The sequence below is a fragment of the Lactuca virosa genome, chromosome 1, assembly GCF_052849685.1.
Source record: "Lactuca virosa cultivar CGN04683 chromosome 1, Lactuca_virosa_CGN04683_v6, whole genome shotgun sequence".
In the NCBI taxonomy this organism is placed as follows: Eukaryota; Viridiplantae; Streptophyta; class Magnoliopsida; order Asterales; family Asteraceae; genus Lactuca; species Lactuca virosa.
This window is the reverse complement of record NC_136426.1, coordinates 260610648-260630558: the sequence shown is the minus strand read 5'-3', so window position 1 is coordinate 260630558 and position 19911 is coordinate 260610648. Positions and strand designations below refer to the sequence as shown.

The 19911-nt window shown below is 46.8% G+C and overlaps 57 non-coding genes across 57 annotated transcripts; all 57 read right to left on the bottom strand.

Annotated features, from left to right (window-relative positions):
- Nucleotides 1-134: 134 nt before the first annotated feature.
- Nucleotides 135-252, bottom strand: LOC145150712 (5S ribosomal RNA). Its single transcript, XR_013731519.1, has one exon. It is a non-coding gene; the product is annotated as a 5S ribosomal RNA (ribosomal RNA).
- A 230-nt stretch (nt 253-482) lies between these two features.
- Nucleotides 483-601, bottom strand: LOC145147692 (5S ribosomal RNA). Its single transcript, XR_013728588.1, has one exon. It is a non-coding gene; the product is annotated as a 5S ribosomal RNA (ribosomal RNA).
- A 229-nt stretch (nt 602-830) lies between these two features.
- On the bottom strand, nt 831-949 carry LOC145144716 (5S ribosomal RNA). The gene has a single exon (XR_013725721.1). It is a non-coding gene; the product is annotated as a 5S ribosomal RNA (ribosomal RNA).
- Nucleotides 950-1176: 227 nt separating this feature from the next.
- LOC145150399 (5S ribosomal RNA) lies at nt 1177-1294 on the bottom strand. Its single transcript, XR_013731225.1, has one exon. It is a non-coding gene; the product is annotated as a 5S ribosomal RNA (ribosomal RNA).
- A 229-nt stretch (nt 1295-1523) lies between these two features.
- Nucleotides 1524-1642, bottom strand: LOC145148143 (5S ribosomal RNA). Its single transcript, XR_013729041.1, has one exon. It is a non-coding gene; the product is annotated as a 5S ribosomal RNA (ribosomal RNA).
- Nucleotides 1643-1873: 231 nt separating this feature from the next.
- LOC145147690 (5S ribosomal RNA) lies at nt 1874-1992 on the bottom strand. Its single transcript, XR_013728586.1, has one exon. It is a non-coding gene; the product is annotated as a 5S ribosomal RNA (ribosomal RNA).
- A 230-nt stretch (nt 1993-2222) lies between these two features.
- Nucleotides 2223-2341, bottom strand: LOC145154930 (5S ribosomal RNA). Its single transcript, XR_013735398.1, has one exon. It is a non-coding gene; the product is annotated as a 5S ribosomal RNA (ribosomal RNA).
- A 229-nt stretch (nt 2342-2570) lies between these two features.
- On the bottom strand, nt 2571-2689 carry LOC145146714 (5S ribosomal RNA). Its single transcript, XR_013727645.1, has one exon. It is a non-coding gene; the product is annotated as a 5S ribosomal RNA (ribosomal RNA).
- A 230-nt stretch (nt 2690-2919) lies between these two features.
- Nucleotides 2920-3038, bottom strand: LOC145147317 (5S ribosomal RNA). Its single transcript, XR_013728224.1, has one exon. It is a non-coding gene; the product is annotated as a 5S ribosomal RNA (ribosomal RNA).
- A 230-nt stretch (nt 3039-3268) lies between these two features.
- On the bottom strand, nt 3269-3387 carry LOC145151095 (5S ribosomal RNA). Its single transcript, XR_013731887.1, has one exon. It is a non-coding gene; the product is annotated as a 5S ribosomal RNA (ribosomal RNA).
- Nucleotides 3388-3616: 229 nt separating this feature from the next.
- Nucleotides 3617-3735, bottom strand: LOC145147689 (5S ribosomal RNA). The gene has a single exon (XR_013728585.1). It is a non-coding gene; the product is annotated as a 5S ribosomal RNA (ribosomal RNA).
- Nucleotides 3736-3964: 229 nt separating this feature from the next.
- Nucleotides 3965-4082, bottom strand: LOC145150711 (5S ribosomal RNA). The gene has a single exon (XR_013731518.1). It is a non-coding gene; the product is annotated as a 5S ribosomal RNA (ribosomal RNA).
- Nucleotides 4083-4311: 229 nt separating this feature from the next.
- On the bottom strand, nt 4312-4430 carry LOC145148408 (5S ribosomal RNA). Its single transcript, XR_013729294.1, has one exon. It is a non-coding gene; the product is annotated as a 5S ribosomal RNA (ribosomal RNA).
- Nucleotides 4431-4658: 228 nt separating this feature from the next.
- Nucleotides 4659-4777, bottom strand: LOC145148785 (5S ribosomal RNA). Its single transcript, XR_013729653.1, has one exon. It is a non-coding gene; the product is annotated as a 5S ribosomal RNA (ribosomal RNA).
- A 228-nt stretch (nt 4778-5005) lies between these two features.
- On the bottom strand, nt 5006-5123 carry LOC145150398 (5S ribosomal RNA). The gene has a single exon (XR_013731224.1). It is a non-coding gene; the product is annotated as a 5S ribosomal RNA (ribosomal RNA).
- Nucleotides 5124-5353: 230 nt separating this feature from the next.
- Nucleotides 5354-5472, bottom strand: LOC145150352 (5S ribosomal RNA). The gene has a single exon (XR_013731169.1). It is a non-coding gene; the product is annotated as a 5S ribosomal RNA (ribosomal RNA).
- Nucleotides 5473-5702: 230 nt separating this feature from the next.
- LOC145147688 (5S ribosomal RNA) lies at nt 5703-5821 on the bottom strand. The gene has a single exon (XR_013728584.1). It is a non-coding gene; the product is annotated as a 5S ribosomal RNA (ribosomal RNA).
- A 229-nt stretch (nt 5822-6050) lies between these two features.
- Nucleotides 6051-6169, bottom strand: LOC145154929 (5S ribosomal RNA). The gene has a single exon (XR_013735397.1). It is a non-coding gene; the product is annotated as a 5S ribosomal RNA (ribosomal RNA).
- Nucleotides 6170-6398: 229 nt separating this feature from the next.
- Nucleotides 6399-6517, bottom strand: LOC145146713 (5S ribosomal RNA). The gene has a single exon (XR_013727644.1). It is a non-coding gene; the product is annotated as a 5S ribosomal RNA (ribosomal RNA).
- Nucleotides 6518-6747: 230 nt separating this feature from the next.
- LOC145145500 (5S ribosomal RNA) lies at nt 6748-6866 on the bottom strand. Its single transcript, XR_013726470.1, has one exon. It is a non-coding gene; the product is annotated as a 5S ribosomal RNA (ribosomal RNA).
- Nucleotides 6867-7096: 230 nt separating this feature from the next.
- LOC145149693 (5S ribosomal RNA) lies at nt 7097-7215 on the bottom strand. The gene has a single exon (XR_013730545.1). It is a non-coding gene; the product is annotated as a 5S ribosomal RNA (ribosomal RNA).
- A 228-nt stretch (nt 7216-7443) lies between these two features.
- LOC145147687 (5S ribosomal RNA) lies at nt 7444-7562 on the bottom strand. The gene has a single exon (XR_013728583.1). It is a non-coding gene; the product is annotated as a 5S ribosomal RNA (ribosomal RNA).
- Nucleotides 7563-7791: 229 nt separating this feature from the next.
- Nucleotides 7792-7909, bottom strand: LOC145150709 (5S ribosomal RNA). The gene has a single exon (XR_013731516.1). It is a non-coding gene; the product is annotated as a 5S ribosomal RNA (ribosomal RNA).
- A 230-nt stretch (nt 7910-8139) lies between these two features.
- Nucleotides 8140-8258, bottom strand: LOC145149656 (5S ribosomal RNA). Its single transcript, XR_013730509.1, has one exon. It is a non-coding gene; the product is annotated as a 5S ribosomal RNA (ribosomal RNA).
- A 229-nt stretch (nt 8259-8487) lies between these two features.
- Nucleotides 8488-8606, bottom strand: LOC145144714 (5S ribosomal RNA). The gene has a single exon (XR_013725719.1). It is a non-coding gene; the product is annotated as a 5S ribosomal RNA (ribosomal RNA).
- Nucleotides 8607-8834: 228 nt separating this feature from the next.
- LOC145150397 (5S ribosomal RNA) lies at nt 8835-8952 on the bottom strand. The gene has a single exon (XR_013731223.1). It is a non-coding gene; the product is annotated as a 5S ribosomal RNA (ribosomal RNA).
- Nucleotides 8953-9182: 230 nt separating this feature from the next.
- LOC145150111 (5S ribosomal RNA) lies at nt 9183-9301 on the bottom strand. The gene has a single exon (XR_013730938.1). It is a non-coding gene; the product is annotated as a 5S ribosomal RNA (ribosomal RNA).
- Nucleotides 9302-9530: 229 nt separating this feature from the next.
- LOC145145308 (5S ribosomal RNA) lies at nt 9531-9649 on the bottom strand. Its single transcript, XR_013726287.1, has one exon. It is a non-coding gene; the product is annotated as a 5S ribosomal RNA (ribosomal RNA).
- Nucleotides 9650-9878: 229 nt separating this feature from the next.
- Nucleotides 9879-9997, bottom strand: LOC145144125 (5S ribosomal RNA). The gene has a single exon (XR_013725143.1). It is a non-coding gene; the product is annotated as a 5S ribosomal RNA (ribosomal RNA).
- Nucleotides 9998-10224: 227 nt separating this feature from the next.
- LOC145150981 (5S ribosomal RNA) lies at nt 10225-10342 on the bottom strand. Its single transcript, XR_013731782.1, has one exon. It is a non-coding gene; the product is annotated as a 5S ribosomal RNA (ribosomal RNA).
- A 229-nt stretch (nt 10343-10571) lies between these two features.
- Nucleotides 10572-10689, bottom strand: LOC145150708 (5S ribosomal RNA). The gene has a single exon (XR_013731515.1). It is a non-coding gene; the product is annotated as a 5S ribosomal RNA (ribosomal RNA).
- A 229-nt stretch (nt 10690-10918) lies between these two features.
- Nucleotides 10919-11037, bottom strand: LOC145148407 (5S ribosomal RNA). The gene has a single exon (XR_013729293.1). It is a non-coding gene; the product is annotated as a 5S ribosomal RNA (ribosomal RNA).
- A 231-nt stretch (nt 11038-11268) lies between these two features.
- LOC145145915 (5S ribosomal RNA) lies at nt 11269-11387 on the bottom strand. The gene has a single exon (XR_013726867.1). It is a non-coding gene; the product is annotated as a 5S ribosomal RNA (ribosomal RNA).
- A 228-nt stretch (nt 11388-11615) lies between these two features.
- On the bottom strand, nt 11616-11733 carry LOC145150396 (5S ribosomal RNA). The gene has a single exon (XR_013731222.1). It is a non-coding gene; the product is annotated as a 5S ribosomal RNA (ribosomal RNA).
- Nucleotides 11734-11963: 230 nt separating this feature from the next.
- Nucleotides 11964-12082, bottom strand: LOC145149692 (5S ribosomal RNA). The gene has a single exon (XR_013730544.1). It is a non-coding gene; the product is annotated as a 5S ribosomal RNA (ribosomal RNA).
- A 230-nt stretch (nt 12083-12312) lies between these two features.
- LOC145149775 (5S ribosomal RNA) lies at nt 12313-12431 on the bottom strand. Its single transcript, XR_013730622.1, has one exon. It is a non-coding gene; the product is annotated as a 5S ribosomal RNA (ribosomal RNA).
- A 228-nt stretch (nt 12432-12659) lies between these two features.
- On the bottom strand, nt 12660-12777 carry LOC145150802 (5S ribosomal RNA). The gene has a single exon (XR_013731614.1). It is a non-coding gene; the product is annotated as a 5S ribosomal RNA (ribosomal RNA).
- Nucleotides 12778-13007: 230 nt separating this feature from the next.
- Nucleotides 13008-13126, bottom strand: LOC145150174 (5S ribosomal RNA). Its single transcript, XR_013730999.1, has one exon. It is a non-coding gene; the product is annotated as a 5S ribosomal RNA (ribosomal RNA).
- Nucleotides 13127-13356: 230 nt separating this feature from the next.
- Nucleotides 13357-13475, bottom strand: LOC145147526 (5S ribosomal RNA). Its single transcript, XR_013728425.1, has one exon. It is a non-coding gene; the product is annotated as a 5S ribosomal RNA (ribosomal RNA).
- Nucleotides 13476-13702: 227 nt separating this feature from the next.
- Nucleotides 13703-13820, bottom strand: LOC145151066 (5S ribosomal RNA). Its single transcript, XR_013731862.1, has one exon. It is a non-coding gene; the product is annotated as a 5S ribosomal RNA (ribosomal RNA).
- A 230-nt stretch (nt 13821-14050) lies between these two features.
- On the bottom strand, nt 14051-14169 carry LOC145144713 (5S ribosomal RNA). Its single transcript, XR_013725718.1, has one exon. It is a non-coding gene; the product is annotated as a 5S ribosomal RNA (ribosomal RNA).
- A 228-nt stretch (nt 14170-14397) lies between these two features.
- Nucleotides 14398-14515, bottom strand: LOC145150655 (5S ribosomal RNA). Its single transcript, XR_013731466.1, has one exon. It is a non-coding gene; the product is annotated as a 5S ribosomal RNA (ribosomal RNA).
- A 229-nt stretch (nt 14516-14744) lies between these two features.
- Nucleotides 14745-14863, bottom strand: LOC145150337 (5S ribosomal RNA). The gene has a single exon (XR_013731155.1). It is a non-coding gene; the product is annotated as a 5S ribosomal RNA (ribosomal RNA).
- A 230-nt stretch (nt 14864-15093) lies between these two features.
- LOC145147525 (5S ribosomal RNA) lies at nt 15094-15212 on the bottom strand. Its single transcript, XR_013728424.1, has one exon. It is a non-coding gene; the product is annotated as a 5S ribosomal RNA (ribosomal RNA).
- A 227-nt stretch (nt 15213-15439) lies between these two features.
- LOC145151064 (5S ribosomal RNA) lies at nt 15440-15557 on the bottom strand. Its single transcript, XR_013731861.1, has one exon. It is a non-coding gene; the product is annotated as a 5S ribosomal RNA (ribosomal RNA).
- A 229-nt stretch (nt 15558-15786) lies between these two features.
- On the bottom strand, nt 15787-15905 carry LOC145144712 (5S ribosomal RNA). Its single transcript, XR_013725717.1, has one exon. It is a non-coding gene; the product is annotated as a 5S ribosomal RNA (ribosomal RNA).
- Nucleotides 15906-16133: 228 nt separating this feature from the next.
- Nucleotides 16134-16251, bottom strand: LOC145150654 (5S ribosomal RNA). Its single transcript, XR_013731465.1, has one exon. It is a non-coding gene; the product is annotated as a 5S ribosomal RNA (ribosomal RNA).
- Nucleotides 16252-16480: 229 nt separating this feature from the next.
- Nucleotides 16481-16599, bottom strand: LOC145150336 (5S ribosomal RNA). The gene has a single exon (XR_013731154.1). It is a non-coding gene; the product is annotated as a 5S ribosomal RNA (ribosomal RNA).
- A 231-nt stretch (nt 16600-16830) lies between these two features.
- On the bottom strand, nt 16831-16949 carry LOC145147524 (5S ribosomal RNA). The gene has a single exon (XR_013728423.1). It is a non-coding gene; the product is annotated as a 5S ribosomal RNA (ribosomal RNA).
- Nucleotides 16950-17176: 227 nt separating this feature from the next.
- Nucleotides 17177-17294, bottom strand: LOC145151063 (5S ribosomal RNA). Its single transcript, XR_013731860.1, has one exon. It is a non-coding gene; the product is annotated as a 5S ribosomal RNA (ribosomal RNA).
- Nucleotides 17295-17524: 230 nt separating this feature from the next.
- On the bottom strand, nt 17525-17643 carry LOC145144711 (5S ribosomal RNA). Its single transcript, XR_013725716.1, has one exon. It is a non-coding gene; the product is annotated as a 5S ribosomal RNA (ribosomal RNA).
- Nucleotides 17644-17870: 227 nt separating this feature from the next.
- LOC145150653 (5S ribosomal RNA) lies at nt 17871-17988 on the bottom strand. The gene has a single exon (XR_013731464.1). It is a non-coding gene; the product is annotated as a 5S ribosomal RNA (ribosomal RNA).
- A 230-nt stretch (nt 17989-18218) lies between these two features.
- Nucleotides 18219-18337, bottom strand: LOC145150335 (5S ribosomal RNA). The gene has a single exon (XR_013731153.1). It is a non-coding gene; the product is annotated as a 5S ribosomal RNA (ribosomal RNA).
- Nucleotides 18338-18567: 230 nt separating this feature from the next.
- LOC145147686 (5S ribosomal RNA) lies at nt 18568-18686 on the bottom strand. The gene has a single exon (XR_013728582.1). It is a non-coding gene; the product is annotated as a 5S ribosomal RNA (ribosomal RNA).
- Nucleotides 18687-18916: 230 nt separating this feature from the next.
- LOC145154928 (5S ribosomal RNA) lies at nt 18917-19035 on the bottom strand. The gene has a single exon (XR_013735396.1). It is a non-coding gene; the product is annotated as a 5S ribosomal RNA (ribosomal RNA).
- Nucleotides 19036-19267: 232 nt separating this feature from the next.
- Nucleotides 19268-19386, bottom strand: LOC145147966 (5S ribosomal RNA). Its single transcript, XR_013728864.1, has one exon. It is a non-coding gene; the product is annotated as a 5S ribosomal RNA (ribosomal RNA).
- Nucleotides 19387-19616: 230 nt separating this feature from the next.
- On the bottom strand, nt 19617-19735 carry LOC145145499 (5S ribosomal RNA). Its single transcript, XR_013726469.1, has one exon. It is a non-coding gene; the product is annotated as a 5S ribosomal RNA (ribosomal RNA).
- Between the last annotated feature and the right edge of the window lie 176 nt (nt 19736-19911).

The window sequence follows — 19911 nt, the reverse complement described above, 5'->3', positions numbered from 1 at the left end:
GCTCCGTTCCAAAAATACGAAAACCATGAACCATGAAGCGGAGGCCACGCGAGCATAGAAAGAGCAAGAAAGAAAAAAAAACAAAAAAAACCACACGTAAAATCTAAAAAAACGCAAACGGGCAACGAAAAAGGGGGGTGCAACACGACAACTTCCCGGGGGTCACCCATCCTAGTACTACTCTCGCCCAAGCACGCTTCACAGTGGAGTTCTGATGGGATCCGGTGCATTAGTGCTGGTATGATCGCACCCGAAATACTATCCATGCTTATTGCCTTTATGTCTTAAAAGACGCATAACCTCCTTTGTTTTCGTACGCGAGGCGTGGGACCCACGTGACCGATCGGCTCCGTTCCAAAAATACGAAAAGCATCAACCATGAAGCGGAGGCCACCCGAGCATAGAAATAGCAAGAAAGAAAAAAAAACAAAAAAAAAACCGCACGTAAAATCTAAAAAAACGCAAACGGGCAACGAAAAAGGGCGGTGCAACACGAGGACTTCCCAGGGGGTCACCCATCCTAGTACTACTCTCGCCCAAGCACGCTTCACAGCGGAGTTCTGATGGGATCCGGTGCATTAGTGCTGGTATGATCGCACCCGAAATACTATCCATGCTTATTGCTTTTATGTCTTAAAAGACGCAGAACCTCCTTTGTTTTCGTACGCGAGGCGTGGGACCCACGTGACCGATCGGCTCCGTTCCAAAAATACGAAAACCATGAACCATGAAACGGAGGCCACCCGAGCATAGAAATAGCAAGAAAGAAAAAAAAAACAAAAAAAAACCGTGCGTAAAATCTAAAAAAACGCAAACGGGCAACGAAAAAGGGGGTGCAACTCGAGGACTTCCCAGGGGGTCACCCATCCTAGTACTACTCTCGCCCAAGCACGCTTAACTGCGGAGTTCTGATGGGATCCGGTGCATTAGTGCTGGTATGATCGCACCTGAAATAGTATCCATGCTTATTGCTTTTATGTCTTAAAAGACGCAGAACCTCCTTTGTTTTCGTACGCGAGGCGTGGGACCCACGTGACCGATCAGCTCCGTTCCAAAAATACGAAAACCATCAACCATAAAGCGGAGGCCACGCGAGCATAGAAATAGCAAGAAAGAAAAAAAAACAAAAAAAACACACGTAAAATCTAAAAAAACGCAAACGGGCAACGAAAAAGGGGGGTGCAACACGACAACTTCCCAGGGGGTCACCATCCTAGTACTACTCTCGCCCAAGCACGCTTCACAGCGGAGTTCTGATGGGATCCGGTGCATTAGTGCTGGTATGATCGCACCCGAAATACTATCCATGCTTATTGCTTTTATGTCTTAAAAGACGCAGAACCTCCTTTGTTTTCGTACGCGAGGCGTGGGACCCATGTGACCGATCGGCTCCGTTCCAAAAATACGAAAAGCATCAACCATGAAGCGGAGGCCACCCGAGCATAGAAATAGCAAGAAAGAAAAAAAAAACAAAAAAAAACCGCACGTAAAATCTATAAAAACGCAAACGGGCAACGAAAAAGGAGGTGCAACACGAGGACTTACCAGGGGGTCACCCATCCTAGTACTACTCTCGCCCAAGCACGCTTAACTGCGGAGTTCTGATGGGATCCGGTGAATTAGTGCTGGTATGATCGCACCCGAAATACTATCCATGCTTATTGCTTTTATGTCTTAAAAGACGCAGAACCTCCTTTGTTTTCGTACGCGAGGCGTGGGACCCACGTGACCGATCGGCTCCGTTCCAAAAATACGAAAACCATGAACCATGAAACGGAGGCCACCCGAGCATAGAAATAGCAAGAAAGAAAAAAAAAACAAAAAAAAAACCGCACGTAAAATCTAAAAAAACGCAAACGGGCAACGAAAAAGGGCGGTGCAACACGAGGACTTCCCAGGGGGTCACCCATCCTAGTACTACTCTCGCCCAAGCACGCTTCACAGCGGAGTTCTGATGGGATCCGGTGCATTAGTGCTGGTATGATCGCACCCGAAATACTATCCATGCTTATTGCTTTTATGTCTTAAAAGACGCAGAACCTCCTTTGTTTTCGTACGCGAGGCGTGGGACCCACGTGACCGATCGGCTTCGTTCCAAAAATACGAAAACCATGAACCATGAAACGGAGGCCACCCGAGCATAGAAATAGCAAGAAAGAAAAAAAAACAAAAAAAAAACCGTGCGTAAAATCTAAAAAAACGCAAACGGGCAACGAAAAAGGAGGGTGCAACACGAGGACTTCCCAGGGGGTCACCCATCCTAGTACTACTCTCGCCCAAGCACGCTTAACTGCGGAGTTCTTATGGGATCCGGTGCATTAGTGCTGGTATGATCGCACCCGAAATACTATCCATGCGTATTGCTTTTATGTCTTAAAAGACGCAGAACCTCCTTTGTTTTCGTACGCGAGGCGTGGGACCCACGTGACCGATTGGCTCCGTTCCAAAAATACGAAAACCATGAACCATGATGCGGAGGCCACCCGAGCATAGAAATAGCAAGAAAGAAAAAAAAACAAAAAAAACCGCACTTAAAATCTAAAAAAACGCAAACGGGCAATGAAAAAGGGGGGGTGTAACACGAGGACTTCCCAAGGGGTCACCCATCCTAGTACTACTCACGCCCAAACACGCTTAACTGCGGAGTTCTGATGGGATCCGGTGCATTAGTGCTGGTATGATCGCACCCGAAATACTATCCATGCTTATTGCTTTTATGTCTTAAAAGACGCAGAACCTCCTTTGTTTTCGTACGCGAGGCGTGGGACCCACTTGACCGATCGGCTCCGTTCCAAAAATACGAAAACCATGAACCATGAAGCGGAGGCCACCCGAGCATAGAAATAGCAAGAAAGAAAAAAAAACAAAAAAAACCGCACGTAAAATCTAAAAAAACGCAAACGGGCAACGAAAAAGGGGGGGGTGCAACACGAGGACTTCCCAGGGGGTCACCCATCCTAGTACTACTCTCGCCCAAGCACGCTTGACTGCAGAGTTCTGATGGGATCCAGTGCATTAGTGCTGGTATGACCGCACCCGAAATACTATCTATTCTTATTACTTTTATGTCTTAAAAGACGCAGAACCTCCTTTGTTTTCGTACGCGAGGCGTGGGACCCACGTGACCGACCGGCTCCGTTCCAAAAATACGAAAACTATCACCCATGAAGCGGAGGCCACCCGAGCATAGAAATAGCAAGAAAGAAAAAAACAAAAAAAAAACCGCACGTAAAATCTAAAAAAACGCAAACGAGCAACGAAAATAGGGTGGGTTCAACACGAGGACTTCCCAGGGGGTCACACATCCTAATACTACTCTCACCCAAGCACGCTTAACTGCGGAGTTCTGATGGGATCCGGTGCATTAGTGCTGGTATGATCGCACTCGAAATACTATTAATGCTTATTGCTTTTATATCTTAAAAGACGCAGAACCTCCTTTGTTTTCGTACGCGAGGCGTGGGACCCACGTGACCGATCAGCTCCGTTCTAAAAATACGAAAACCATCAACCATGAAGCGGAGGCCACCCGAGCATAGAAATAACAAGAAAGAAAAAAAAACAAAAAAAAACCGCACGTAAAATCTAAAAAAACGCAAACGGGCAACGAAAAAGGGCGGTGCAACACGAGGACTTCCCAGGGGGTCACCCATCCTAGTACTACTCTCGCCCAAGCACGCTTCACAGCGGAGTTCTGATGGGATCCGGTGCATTAGTGCTGGTATGATCGCACCCGAAATACTATCCATGCTTATTGCTTTTATGTCTTAAAAGACGCAGAACCTCCTTTGTTTTCGTACGCGAGGCGTGGGACCCACGTGACCGATCAGCTCCGTTCCAAAAATACGAAAACCATGAACCATGAAGCGGAGGCCACGCGAGCATAGAAATAGCAAGAAAGAAAAAAAAAACAAAAAAAACCACACGTAAAATCTAAAAAAACGCAAACGGGCAACGAAAAAGGGGGGTGCAACACGACAACTTCCCGGGGGTCACCCATCCTAGTACTACTCTCGCCCAAGCACGCTTCACAGTGGAGTTCTGATGGGATCCGGTGCATTAGTGCTGGTATGATCGCACCCGAAATACTATCCATGCTTATTGCTTTTATGTCTTAAAAGACGCAGAACTTCCTTTGTTTTCGTACGCGAGGCGTGGGACCCACGTGACCGATCGGCTCCGTTCCAAAAATACGAAAAGCATCAACCATGAAGCGGAGGCCACCCGAGCATAGAAATAGCAAGAAAGAAAAAAAAACAAAAAAAAAACCGCACGTAAAATCTAAAAAAACGCAAATGGGCAACGAAAAAGGAGGTGCAACACGAGGATTTACCAGGGGGTCACCCATCCTAGTACTACTCTCGCCCAAGCACGCTTAACTGCGGAGTTCTGATGGGATCCGGTGAATTAGTGCTGGTATGATCGCACCCGAAATACTATCCATGCTTATTGCTTTTATGTCTTAAAAGACGCAGAACCTCCTTTGTTTTCGTACGCGAGGCGTGGGACCCACGTGACCGATCGGCTCCGTTCCAAAAATACGAAAACCATGAACCATGAAACGGAGGCCACCCGAGCATAGAAATAGCAAGAAAGAAAAAAAAAACAAAAAAAAACGCACGTAAAATCTAAAAAAACGCAAACGGTCAACGAAAAAGGGGGTGCAACTAGAGGACTTCCCAGGGGGTCACCCATCCTAGTACTACTCTCGCCCAAGCACGCTTAACTGCGGAGTTCTGATGGGATCCGGTGCATTAGTGCTGGTATGATCGCACCTGAAATAGTATCCATGCTTATTGCTTTTATGTCTTAAAAGACGCAGAACCTCCTTTGTTTTCGTACGCGAGGCGTGGGACCCACGTGACCGATCAGCTCCGTTCCAAAAATACGAAAACCATCAACCATGAAGCGGAGGCCACGCGAGCATAGAAATAGCAAGAAAGAAAAAAAAAACAAAAAAAACACACGTAAAATCTAAAAAAACGCAAACGGGCAACGAAAAAGGGGGGTGCAACACGACAACTTCCCAGGGGGTCACCATCCTAGTACTACTCTCGCCCAAGCACGCTTCACAGCGGAGTTCTGATGGGATCCGGTGCATTAGTGCTGGTATGATCGCACCCGAAATACTATCCATGCTTATTGCTTTTATGTCTTAAAAGACGCAGAACCTCCTTTGTTTTCGTACGCGAGGCGTGGGACCCACGTGACCGATCGGCTCCGTTCCAAAAATACGAAAAGCATCAACCATGAAGCGGAGGCCACCCGAGCATAGAAATAGCAAGAAAGAAAAAAAAAACAAAACAAAAACCGCACGTAAAATCTAAAAAAACGCAAACGGGCAACGAAAAAGGAGGTGCAACACGAGGACTTACCAGGGGGTCACCCATCCTAGTACTACTCTCGCCCAAACATGCTTAACTGCGGAGTTCTGATGGGATCCGGTGAATTAGTGCTGGTATGATCGCACCCGAAATACTATCCATGCTTATTGCTTTTATGTCTTAAAAGACGCAGAACCTCCTTTGTTTTCGTACGCGAGGCGTGGGACCCACGTGACCGATCGGCTCCGTTCCAAAAATACGAAAACCATGAACCATGAAACGGAGGCCACCCGAGCATAGAAATAGCAAGAAAGAAAAAAAAACAAAAAAAAAACCGCACGTAAAATCTAAAAAAACGCAAACGGGCAACGAAAAAGGGCGGTGCAACACGAGGACTTCCCAGGGGGTCACCCATCCTAGTACTACTCTCGCCCAAGCACGCTTCACAGCGGAGTTCTGATGGGATCCGGTGCATTAGTGCTGGTATGATCGCACCCGAAATACTATCCATGCTTATTGCTTTTATGTCTTAAAAGACGCAGAACCTCCTTTGTTTTCGTACGCGAGGCGTGGGACCCACGTGACCGATCGGCTCCGTTCCAAAAATACGAAAACCATGAACCATGAAACGGAGGCCACCCGAGCATAGAAATAGCAAGAAAGAAAAAAAAACAAAAAAAAAACCGCACGTAAAATCTAAAAAAACGCAAACGGGCAACGAAAAGGAGGGTGCAACACGAGGACTTCCCAGGGGGTCACCCATCCTAGTACTACTCTCGCCCAAGCACGCTTAACTGCGGAGTTCTTATGGGATCCGGTGCATTAGTGCTGGTATGATCGCACCCGAAATACTATCCATGCGTATTGCTTTTATGTCTTAAAAGACGCAGAACCTCCTTTGTTTTCGTACGCGAGGCGTGGGACCCACGTGACCGATTGGCTCCGTTCCAAAAATACGAAAACCATGAACCATGATGCGGAGGCCACCCGAGCATAGAAATAGCAAGAAAGAAAAAAAAACAAAAAAAACCACACGTAAAATCTAAAAAAACGCAAACGGGCAATGAAAAAGGGGGGGTGTAACACGAGGACTTCCCAAGGGGTCACCCATCCTAGTACTACTCACGCCCAAACACGCTTAACTGCGGAGTTCTGATGGGATCCGGTGCATTAGTGCTGGTATGATCGCACCCGAAATACTATCCATGCTTATTGCTTTTATGTCTTAAAAGACGCAGAACCTCCTTTGTTTTCGTACGCGAGGCGTGGGACCCACTTGACCGATCGGCTCCGTTCCAAAAATACGAAAACCATGAACCATGAAGCGGAGGCCACCCGAGCATAGAAATAGCAAGAAAGAAAAAAAAAACAAAAAAAACCGCACGTAAAATCTAAAAAAACGCAAACGGGCAACGAAAAAGGGGGGGTGCAACACGAGGACTTCCCAGGGGGTCACCCATCCTAGTACTACTCTCGCCCAAGCACGCTTAACTGCAGAGTTCTGATGGGATCCAGTGCATTAGTGCTGGTATGACCGCACCCGAAATACTATCCATTCTTATTACTTTTATGTCTTAAAAGACGCAGAACCTCCTTTGTTTTCGTACGCGAGGCGTGGGACCCACGTGACCGACCGGCTCCGTTCCAAAAATACGAAAACTATCACCCATGAAGCGGAGGCCACCCGAGCATAGAAATAGCAAGAAAGAAAAAAACAAAAAAAAAACCGCACGTAAAATCTAAAAGAACGCAAACGAGCAACGAAAATAGGGTGGGTTCAACACGAGGACTTCCCAGGGGGTCACCCATCCTAATACTACTCTCACCCAAGCACGCTTAACTGCGGAGTTCTGATGGGATCCGGTGCATTAGTGCTGGTATGATCGCACCCGAAATACTATTAATGCTTATTGCTTTTATATCTTAAAAGACGCAGAACCTCCTTTGTTTTCGTACGCGAGGCGTGGGACCCACGTGACCGATCAGCTCCGTTCTAAAAATACGAAAACCATCAACCATGAAGCGGAGGCCACCCGAGCATAGAAATAACAAGAAAGAAAAAAAACAAAAAAAAACCGCACGTAAAATCTAAAAAAACGCAAACGGGCAACGAAAAAGGGCGGTGCAACACGAGGACTTCCCAGGGGGTCACCCATCCTAGTACTACTCTCGCCCAAGCACGCTTCACAGCGGAGTTCTGATGGGATCCGGTGCATTAGTGCTGGTATGATCGCACCCGAAATACTATCCATGCTTATTGCTTTTATGTCTTAAAAGACGCAGAACCTCCTTTGTTTTCGTACGCGAGGCCTGGGACCCACGTGACCGATCAGCTCCGTTCCAAAAATACGAAAACCATGAACCATGAAGCGGAGGCCACGCGAGCATAGAAATAGCAAGAAAGAAAAAAAAAACAAAAAAAACCACACGTAAAATCTAAAAAAACGCAAACGGGCAACGAAAAAGGGGGGTGCAACACGACAACTTCCCGGGGGTCACCCATCCTAGTACTACTCTCGCCCAAGCACGCTTCACAGTGGAGTTCTGATGGGATCCGGTGCATTAGTGCTGGTATGATCGCACCCGAAATACTATCCATGCTTATTGCTTTTATGTCTTAAAAGACGCAGAACCTCCTTTGTTTTCGTACGCGAGGCGTGGGACCCACGTGACCGATCGGCTCCGTTCCAAAAATACGAAAAGCATCAACCATGAAGCGGAGGCCACCCGAACATAGAAATAGCAAGAAAGAAAAAAAAACAAAAAAAGAAACCGCACGTAAAATCTAAAAAAACGCAAATGGGCAACGAAAAAGGAGGTGCAACACGAGGATTTACGAGGGGGTCACCCATCCTAGTACTACTCTCGCCCAAGCACGCTTAACTGCGGAGTTCTGATGGGATCCGGTGAATTAGTGCTGGTATGATCGCACCCGAAATACTATCCATGCTTATTGCTTTTATGTCTTAAAAGACGCAGAACCTCCTTTGTTTTCGTACGCGAGGCGTGGGACCCACGTGACCGATTGGCTCCGTTCCAAAAATACGAAAACCATGAACCATGAAACGGAGGCCACCCGAGCATAGAAATAGCAAGAAAGAAAAAAAAACTAAAAAAAAACCGCACGTAAAATCTAAAAAAACGCAAACGGTCAACGAAAAAGGGGGTGCAACTCGAGGACTTCCCAGGGGGTCACCCATCCTAGTACTACTCTCGCCCAAGCACGCTTAACTGCGGAGTTCTGATGGGATCCGGTGCATTAGTGCTGGTATGATCGCACCTGAAATAGTATCCATGCTTATTGCTTTTATGTCTTAAAAGACGCAGAACCTCCTTTGTTTTCGTACGCGAGGCGTGGGACCCACGTGACCGATCAGCTCCGTTCCAAAAATACGAAAACCATCAACCATGAAGCGGAGGCCACGCGAGCATAGAAATAGCAAGAAAGAAAAAAAAAACAAAAAAAACACACGTAAAATCTAAAAAAACGCAAACGGGCAACGAAAAAGGGGGGTGCAACACGACAACTTCCCAGGGGGTCACCATCCTAGTACTACTCTCGCCCAAGCACGCTTCACAGCGGAGTTCTGATGGGATCCGGTGCATTAGTGCTGGTATGATCGCACCCGAAATACTATCCATGCTTATTGCTTTTATGTCTTAAAAGACGCAGAACCTCCTTTGTTTTCGTACGCGAGGCGTGGGACCCACGTGACCGACCGGCTCCGTTCCAAAAATACGAAAACTATCACCCATGAAGCGGAGGCCACCCGAGCATAGAAATAGCAAGAAAGAAAAAAACAAAAAAAAAACCGCACGTAAAATCTAAAAAAACGCAAACGAGCAACGAAAATAGGGTGGGTTCAACACGAGGACCTCCCAGGGGGTCACCCATCCTAATACTACTCTCACCCAAGCACGCTTAACTGCGGAGTTCTGATGGGATCCGGTGCATTAGTGCTGGTATGATCGCACCCGAAATACTATTAATGCTTATTGCTTTTATATCTTAAAAGACGCAGAACCTCCTTTGTTTTCGTACGCGAGGCGTGGGACCCACGTGACCGATCAGCTCCGTTCTAAAAATACGAAAACCATCAATCATGAAGCGGAGGCCACCCGAGCATAGAAATAACAAGAAAGAAAAAAAAACAAAAAAAAACCGCACGTAAAATCTAAAAAAACGCAAACGGGCAACGAAAAAGGGCGGTGCAACACGAGGACTTCCCAGGGGGTCACCCATCCTAGTACTACTCTCGCCCAAGCACGCTTAACTGCGGAGTTCTGATGGGATCCGGTGAATTAGTGCTGGTATGATCGCACCCGAAATACTATCCATGCTTATTGCTTTTATGTCTTAAAAGACGCAGAACCTCCTTTGTTTTCGTATGCGAGGCGTGGGACCCACGTGACCGATCGGCTCCGTTCCAAAAATACGAAAACCATGAACCATGAAACGGAGGCCACCCGAGCATAGAAATAGCAAGAAAGAAAAAAAAAACAAAAAAAAACCGCACGTAAAATCTAAAAAAACGCAAACGGTCAACGAAAAAGGGGGTGCAACTCGAGGACTTCCCAGGGGGTCACCCATCCTAGTACTACTCTCGCCCAAGCACGCTTAACTGCGGAGTTCTGATGGGATCCGGTGAATTAGTGCTGGTATGATCGCACCCGAAATACTATCCATGCTTATTGCTTTTATGTCTTAAAAGACGCAGAACCTCCTTTGTTTTCGTACGCGAGGCGTGGGACCCACGTGACCGATCAGCTCCGTTCCAAAAATACGAAAACCATCAACCATGAAGCGGAGGCCACGCGAGCATAGAAATAGCAAGAAAGAAAAAAAAACAAAAAAAACACACGTAAAATCTAAAAAAACGCAAACGTGCAACGAAAAAGGGGGGTGCAACACGACAACTTCCCAGGGGGTCACCATCCTAGTACTACTCTCGCTCAAGCACGCTTCACAGCGGAGTTCTGATGGGATCCGGTGCATTAGTGCTGGTATGATCGCACCCGAAACACTATCCATGCTTATTGCTTTTATGTCTTAAAAGACGCAGAACCTCCTTTGTTTTCGTACGCGAGGCGTGGGACCCACGTGACCGATCAGCTCCGTTCCAAAAATACGAAAACCATGAACCATGAAGCGGAGGCCACGCAAGCATAGAAATAGCAAGAAAGAAAAAAAAAACAAAAAAAACCACACGTAAAATCTAAAAAAACGCAAACGGGCAACGAAAAAGGGGGGTGCAACACGACAACTTCCCGGGGGTCACCCATCCTAGTACTACTCTCGCCCAAGCACGCTTCACAGTGGAGTTCTGATGGGATCCGGTGCATTAGTGCTGGTATGATCGCACCCGAAATACTATCCATGCTTATTGCTTTTATGTCTTAAAAGACGCAGAACCTCCTTTGTTTTCGTACGCGAGGCGTGGGACCCACGTGACCGATCGGCTCCGTTCCAAAAATACGAAAAGCATCAACCATGAAGCGGAGGCCACCCGAGCATAGAAATAGCAAGAAAGAAAAAAAAACAAAAAAAAAACAGCACGTAAAATCTAAAAAAACGCAAATGGGCAACGAAAAAGGAGGTGCAACACGAGGATTTACCAGGGGGTCACCCATCCTAGTACTACTCTCGCCCAAGCACGCTTAACTGCGGAGTTCTGATGGGATCCGGTGAATTAGTGCTGGTATGATCGCACCCGAAATACTATCCATGCTTATTGCTTTTATGTCTTAAAAGACGCAGAACCTCCTTTGTTTTCGTACGCGAGGCGTGCGACCCACGTGACCGATTGGCTCCGTTCCAAAAATACGAAAACCATGAACCATGAAACGGAGGCCACCCGAGCATAGAAATAGCAAGAAAGAAAAAAAAAACAAAAAAAAAAACCGCACGTAAAATCTAAAAAAATGCAAACGGTCAACGAAAAAGTGGGTGCAACTCGAGGACTTCCCAGGGGGTCACCCATCCTAGTACTACTCTCGCCCAAGCACGCTTAACTGCGGAGTTCTGATGGGATCCGGTGCATTAGTGCTGGTATGATCGCACCTGAAATAGTATCCATGCTTATTGCTTTTATGTCTTAAAAGACGCAGAACCTCCTTTGTTTTCGTACGCGAGGCGTGGGACCCACGTGACCGATCAGCTCCGTTCCAAAAATACGAAAACCATCAACCATGAAGCGGAGGCCACGCGAGCATAGAAATAGCAAGAAAGAAAAAAAAAACAAAAAAAACACACGTAAAATCTAAAAAAACGCAAACGGGCAACGAAAAAGGGGGGTGCAACACGACAACTTCCCAGGGGGTCACCATCCTAGTACTACTCTCGCCCAAGCACGCTTCACAGCGGAGTTCTGATGGGATCCGGTGCATTAGTGCTGGTATGATCGCACCCGAAATACTATCCATGCTTATTGCTTTTATGTCTTAAAAGACGCAGAACCTCCTTTGTTTTCGTACGCGAGGCGTGGGACCCACGTGACCGACCGGCTCCGTTCCAAAAATACGAAAACTATCACCCATGAAGCGGAGGCCACCCGAGCATAGAAATAGCAAGAAAGAAAAAAACAAAAAAAAAACCGCACGTAAAATCTAAAAAAACGCAAACGAGCAACGAAAATAGGGTGGGTTCAACACGAGGACTTCCCAGGGGGTCACCCATCCTAATACTACTCTCACCCAAGCACGCTTAACTGCGGAGTTCTGATGGGATCCGGTGCATTAGTGCTGGTATGATCGCACCCGAAATACTATTAATGCTTATTGCTTTTATATCTTAAAAGACGCAGAACCTCCTTTGTTTTCGTACGCGAGGCGTGGGACCCACGTGACCGATCAGCTCCGTTCTAAAAATACGAAAACCATCAACCATGAAGCGGAGGCCACCCGAGCATAGAAATAACAAGAAAGAAAAAAAAAACAAAAAAAAACCGCACGTAAAATCTAAAAAAACGCAAACAGGCAACGAAAAAGGGCGGTGCAACACGAGGACTTCCCAGGGGGTCACCCATCCTAGTACTACTCTCGCTCAAGCACGCTTCACAGCGGAGTTCTGATGGGATCCGGTGCATTAGTGCTGGTATGATCGCACCCGAAATACTATCCATGCTTATTGCTTTTATGTCTTAAAAGACGCAGAACCTCCTTTGTTTTCGTACGCGAGGCGTGGGACCCACGTGACCGATCAGCTCCGTTCCAAAAATACGAAAACCATGAACCATGAAGCGGAGGCCACGCCAGCATAGAAATAGCAAGAAAGAAAAAAAAACAAAAAAAACCACACGTAAAATCTAAAAAAACGCAAACGGGCAACGAAAAAGGAGGGTGCAACACGACAACTTCCCGGGGGTCACCCATCCTAGTACTACTCTCGCCCAAGCACGCTTCACAGTGGAGTTCTGATGGGATCCGGTGCATTAGTGCTGGTATGATCGCACCCGAAATACTATCCATGCTTATTGCTTTTATGTCTTAAAAGACGCAGAACCTCCTTTGTTTTCGTACGCGAGGCGTGGGACCCACGTGACCGATCGGCTCCGTTCCAAAAATACGAAAAGCATCAACCATGAAGCGGAGGCCACCCGAGCATAGAAATAGCAAGAAAGAAAAAAAAAACAAAAAAAAAACCGCACGTAAAATCTAAAAAAACGCAAATGGGCAACGAAAAAGGAGGTGCAACACGAGGATTTACCAGGGGGTCACCCATCCTAGTACTACTCTCGCCCAAGCACGCTTAACTGCGGAGTTTTGATGGGATCCGGTGAATTAGTGCTGGTATGATCGCACCCGAAATACTATCCATGCTTATTGCTTTTATGTCTTAAAAGACGCAGAACCTCCTTTGTTTTCGTATGCGAGGCGTGGGACCCACGTGACCGATCGGCTCCGTTCCAAAAATACGAAAACCATGAACCATGAAACGGAGGCCACCCGAGCATAGAAATAGCAAGAAAGAAAAAAAAAACAAAAAAAAAACCGCACGTAAAATCTAAAAAAACGCAAACGGTCAACGAAAAAGGGGGTGCAACTCGAGGACTTCCCAGGGGGTCACCCATCCTAGTACTACTCTCGCCCAAGCACGCTTAACTGCGAAGTTCTGATGGGATCCGGTGCATTAGTGCTGGTATGATCGCACCTGAAATAGTATCCATGCTTATTGCTTTTATGTCTTAAAAGACGCAGAACCTCCATTGTTTTCGTACGCGAGGCGTGGGACCCACGTGACCGATCAGCTCCGTTCCAAAAATACGAAAACCATCAACCATGAAGCGGAGGCCACGCGAGCATAGAAATAGCAAGAAAGAAAAAAAAACAAAAAAAACACACGTAAAATCTAAAAAAACGCAAACGGGCAACGAAAAAGGGGGGTGCAACACGACAACTTCCCAAGGGGTCACCATCCTAGTACTACTCTCGCTCAAGCACGCTTCACAGCGGAGTTCTGATGGGATCCGGTGCATTAGTGCTGGTATGATCGCACCCGAAATACTATCCATGCTTATTGCTTTTATGTCTTAAAAGACGCAGAACCTCCTTTGTTTTCGTACGCGAGGCGTGGGACCCACGTGACCGATCGGCTCCGTTCCAAAAATACGAAAACCATGAACCATGAAACGGAGGCCACCCGAGCATAGAAATAGCAAGAAAGAAAAAAAAAACAAAAAAAAAACCGCACGTAAAATCTAAAAAAACGCAAACGGTCAACGAAAAAGGGGGTGCAACTCGAGGACTTCCCAGGGGGTCACCCATCCTAGTACTACTCTCGCCCAAGCACGCTTAACTGCGGAGTTCTGATGGGATCCGGTGCATTAGTGCTGGTATGATCGCACCTGAAATAGTATCCATGCTTATTGCTTTTATGTCTTAAAAGACGCAGAACCTCCTTTGTTTTCGTACGCGAGGCGTGGGACCCTCATGACCGATCAGCTCCGTTCCAAACATACGAAAACCATCAACCATGAAGCGGAGGCCACGCGAGCATAGAAATAGCAAGAAAGAAAAAAAAAACAAAAAAAACACACGTAAAATCTAAAAAAACGCAAACGGGCAACGAAAAAGGGGGGTGCAACACGACAACTTCCCAGGGGGTCACCATCCTAGTACTGCTCTCGCCCAAGCACGCTTCACAGCGGAGTTCTGATGGGATCCGGTGCATTAGTGCTGGTATGATCGCACCCGAAATACTATCCATGCTTATTGCTTTTATGTCTTAAAAGACGCAGAACCTCCTTTGTTTTCGTACGCGAGGCGTGGGACCCACGTGACCGATCGGCTCCGTTCCAAAAATACGAAAAGCATCAACCATGAAGCGGAGGCCACCCGAGCATAGAAATAGCAAGAAAGAAAAAAAAACAAAACAAAAACCGCACGTAAAATCTAAAAAAACGCAAACGGGCAAAGAAAAAGGAGGTGCAACACGAGGACTTACCAGGTAGTCACCCATCCTAGTACTACTCTCGCCCAAGCATGCTTAACTGCGGAGTTCTGATGGGATCCGGTGAATTAGTGCTGGTATGATCGCACCCGAAATACTATCCATGCTTATTGCTTTTATGTCTTAAAAGACGCAGAACCTCCTTTGTTTTCGTATGCGAGGCGTGGGACCCACGTGACCGATCGGCTCCGTTCCAAAAATACGAAAACCATGAACCATGAAACGGAGGCCACCCGAGCATAGAAATAGCAAGAAAGAAAAAAAAAACAAAAAAAAAACCGCACGTAAAATCTAAAAAAACGCAAACGGTCAACGAAAAAGGGGGTGCAACTCGAGGACTTCCCAGGGGGTCACCCATCCTAGTACTACTCTCGCCCAAGCACGCTTAACTGCGAAGTTCTGATGGGATCCGGTGCATTAGTGCTGGTATGATCGCACCTGAAATAGTATCCATGCTTATTGCTTTTATGTCTTAAAAGACGCAGAACCTCCATTGTTTTCGTACGCGAGGCGTGGGACCCACGTGACCGATCAGCTCCGTTCCAAAAATACGAAAACCATCAACCATGAAGCGGAGGCCACGCGAGCATAGAAATAGCAAGAAAGAAAAAAAAACAAAAAAAACACACGTAAAATCTAAAAAAACGCAAACGGGCAACGAAAAAGGGGGGTGCAACACGACAACTTCCCAAGGGGTCACCATCCTAGTACTACTCTCGCTCAAGCACGCTTCACAGCGGAGTTCTGATGGGATCCGGTGCATTAGTGCTGGTATGATCGCACCCGAAATACTATCCATGCTTATTGCTTTTATGTCTTAAAAGACGCAGAACCTCCTTTGTTTTCGTACGCGAGGCGTGGGACCCACGTGACCGATCGGCTCCGTTCCAAAAATACGAAAACCATGAACCATGAAACGGAGGCCACCCGAGCATAGAAATAGCAAGAAAGAAAAAAAAACAAAAAAAATACCGCACGTAAAATCTAAAAAAACGCAAACGGTCAACGAAAAAGGGGGTGCAACTCGAGGACTTCCCAGGGGGTCACCCATCCTAGTACTACTCTCGCCCAAGCACGCTTAACTGCGGAGTTCTGATGGGATCCGGTGCATTAGTGCTGGTATGATCGCACCTGAAATAGTATCCATGCTTATTGCTTTTATGTCTTAAAAGACGCAGAACCTCCTTTGTTTTCGTACGCGAGGCGTGGGACCCACATGACCGATCAGCTCCGTTCCAAACATACGAAAACCATCAACCATGAAGCGGAGGCCACGCGAGCATAGAAATAGCAAGAAAGAAAAAAAAAACAAAAAAAACACACGTAAAATCTAAAAAAACGCAAACGGGCAACGAAAAAGGGGGGTGCAACACGACAACTTCCCAGGGGGTCACCATCCTAGTACTGCTCTCGCCCAAGCACGCTTCACAGCGGAGTTCTGATGGGATCCGGTGCATTAGTGCTGGTATGATCGCACCCGAAATACTATCCATGCTTATTGCTTTTATGTCTTAAAAGACGCAGAACCTCCTTTGTTTTCGTACGCGAGGCGTGGGACCCACGTGACCGATCGGCTCCGTTCCAAAAATACGAAAAGCATCAACCATGAAGCGGAGGCCACCCGAGCATAGAAATAGCAAGAAAGAAAAAAAAACAAAAAAAAAACCGCACGTAAAATCTAAAAAAACGCAAACGGGCAAAGAAAAAGGAGGTGCAACACGAGGACTTACCAGGTAGTCACCCATCCTAGTACTACTCTCGCCCAAGCATGCTTAACTGCGGAGTTCTGATGGGATCCGGTGAATTAGTGCTGGTATGATCGCACCCGAAATACTATCCATGCTTATTGCTTTTATGTCTTAAAAGACGCAGAACCTCCTTTGTTTTCGTATGCGAGGCGTGGGACCCACGTGACCGATCGGCTCCGTTCCAAAAATACGAAAACCATGAACCATGAAACGGAGGCCACCCGAGCATAGAAATAGCAAGAAAGAAAAAAAAAAACAAAAAAAAAACCGCACGTAAAATCTAAAAAAACGCAAACGGTCAACGAAAAAGGGGGTGCAACTCGAGGACTTCCCAGGGGGTCACCCATCCTAGTACTACTCTCGCCCAAGCACGCTTAACTGCGAAGTTCTGATGGGATCCGGTGCATTAGTGCTGGTATGATCGCACCTGAAATAGTATCCATGCTTATTGCTTTTATGTCTTAAAAGACGCAGAACCTCCATTGTTTTCGTACGCGAGGCGTGGGACCCACGTGACCGATCAGCTCCGTTCCAAAAATACGAAAACCATCAACCATGAAGCGGAGGCCACGCGAGCATAGAAATAGCAAGAAAGAAAAAAAAACAAAAAAAACACACGTAAAATCTAAAAAAACGCAAACGGGCAACGAAAAAGGGGGGTGCAACACGACAACTTCCCAAGGGGTCACCATCCTAGTACTACTCTCGCTCAAGCACGCTTCACAGCGGAGTTCTGATGGGATCCGGTGCATTAGTGCTGGTATGATCGCACCCGAAATACTATCCATGCTTATTGCTTTTATGTCTTAAAAGACGCAGAACCTCCTTTGTTTTCGTACGCGAGGCGTGGGACCCACGTGACCGATCGGCTCCGTTCCAAAAATACGAAAACCATGAACCATGAAACGGAGGCCACCCGAGCATAGAAATAGCAAGAAAGAAAAAAAAAACAAAAAAAAAACCGCACGTAAAATCTAAAAAAACGCAAACGGTCAACGAAAAAGGGGGTGCAACTCGAGGACTTCCCAGGGGGTCACCCATCCTAGTACTACTCTCGCCCAAGCACGCTTAACTGCGGAGTTCTGATGGGATCCGGTGCATTAGTGCTGGTATGATCGCACCTGAAATAGTATCCATGCTTATTGCTTTTATGTCTTAAAAGACGCAGAACCTCCTTTGTTTTCGTACGCGAGGCGTGGACCCACATGACCGATCAGCTCCGTTCCAAACATACGAAAACCATCAACCATGAAGCGGAGGCCACGCGAGCATAGAAATAGCAAGAAAGAAAAAAAAAACAAAAAAAACACACGTAAAATCTAAAAAAACGCAAACGGGCAACGAAAAAGGGGGGTGCAACACGACAACTTCCCAGGGGGTCACCATCCTAGTACTGCTCTCGCCCAAGCACGCTTCACAGCGGAGTTCTGATGGGATCCGGTGCATTAGTGCTGGTATGATCGCACCCGAAATACTATCCATGCTTATTGCTTTTATGTCTTAAAAGACGCAGAACCTCCTTTGTTTTCGTACGCGAGGCGTGGGACCCACGTGACCGATCGGCTCCGTTCCAAAAATACGAAAAGCATCAACCATGAAGCGGAGGCCACCCGAGCATAGAAATAGCAAGAAAGAAAAAAAAAACAAAACAAAAACCGCACGTAAAATCTAAAAAAACGCAAACGGGCAACGAAAAAGGAGGTGCAACACGAGGACTTACCAGGTAGTCACCCATCCTAGTACTACTCTCGCCCAAGCATGCTTAACTGCGGAGTTCTGATGGGATCCGGTGAATTAGTGCTGGTATGATCGCACCCGAAATACTATCCATGCTTATTGCTTTTATGTCTTAAAAGACGCAGAACCTCCTTTGTTTTCGTACGCGAGGCGTGGGACCCACGTGACCGATCGGCTCCGTTCCAAAAATACGAAAACCATGAACCATGAAACGGAGGCCACCCGAGCATAGAAATAGCAAGAAAGAAAAAAAAACAAAAAAAAAACCGCACGTAAAATCTAAAAAAACGCAAACGGGCAACGAAAAAGGGCGGTGCAACACGAGGACTTCCCAGGGGGTCACCCATCCTAGTACTACTCTCGCCCAAGCACGCTTCACAGCGGAGTTCTGATGGGATCCGGTGCATTAGTGCTGGTATGATCGCACCCGAAATACTATCCATGCTTATTGCTTTTACTTCTTAAAAGACGCAGAACCTCCTTTGTTTTCGTACGCGAGGCGTGGGACCCACGTGACCGATCGGCTCCGTTCCAAAAATACGAAAACCATGAACCATGAAACGGAGGCCACCCGAGCATAGAAATAGCAAGAAAGAAAAAAAAACAAAAAAAAAACCGTGCGTAAAATCTAAAAAAACGCAAACGGGCAACGAAAAAAGAGGGTGCAACACGAGGACTTCCCAGGGGGTCACCCATCCTAGTACTACTCTCGCCCAAGCACGCTTAACTGCGGAGTTCTTATGGGATCCGGTGCATTAGTGCTGGTATGATCGCACCCGAAATACTATCCATGCGTATTGCTTTTATGTCTTAAAAGACGCAGAACCTCCTTTGTTTTCGTACGCGAGGCGTGGGACCCACGTGACCGATTGGCTCCGTTCCAAAAATACGAAAACCATGAACCATGATGCGGGGGCCACCCGAGCATAGAAATAGCAAGAAAGAAAAAAAAACAAAAAAAACCGCACGTAAAATCTAAAAAAACGCAAACGGGCAATGAAAAAGGGGGGGGGGTGTAACACGAGGACTTCCCAAGGGGTCACCCATCCTAGTACTACTCACGCCCAAACACGCTTAACTGCGGAGTTCTGATGAGATCCGGTGCATTAGTGCTGGTATGATCGCACCCGAAATACTATCCATGCTTATTGCTTTTATGTCTTAAAAGACGCAGAACCTCCTTTGTTTTCGTACGCGAGGCGTGGGACCCACTTGACCGATCGGCTCCGTTCCAAAAATACGAAAACCATGAACCATGAAGCGGAGGCCACCGGAGCATAGAAATAGCAAGAAAGAAAAAAAAAACAAAAAAAACCGCACGTAAAATCTAAAAAAACGCAAACGGGCAACGAAAAAGGGGGGGTGCAACACGAGGACTTCCCAGGGGGTCACCCATCCTAGTACTACTCTCGCCCAAGCACGCTTAACTGCAGAGTTCTGATGGGATCCAGTGCATTAGTGCTGGTATGACCGCACCCGAAATACTATCCATTCTTATTACTTTTATGTCTTAAAAGACGCAGAACCTCCTTTGTTTTCGTACGCGAGGCGTGGGACCCACGTGACCGACCGGCTCCGTTCCAAAAATACGAAAACTATCACCCATTAAGCGGAGGCCACCCGAGCATAGAAATAGCAAGAAAGAAAAAAACAA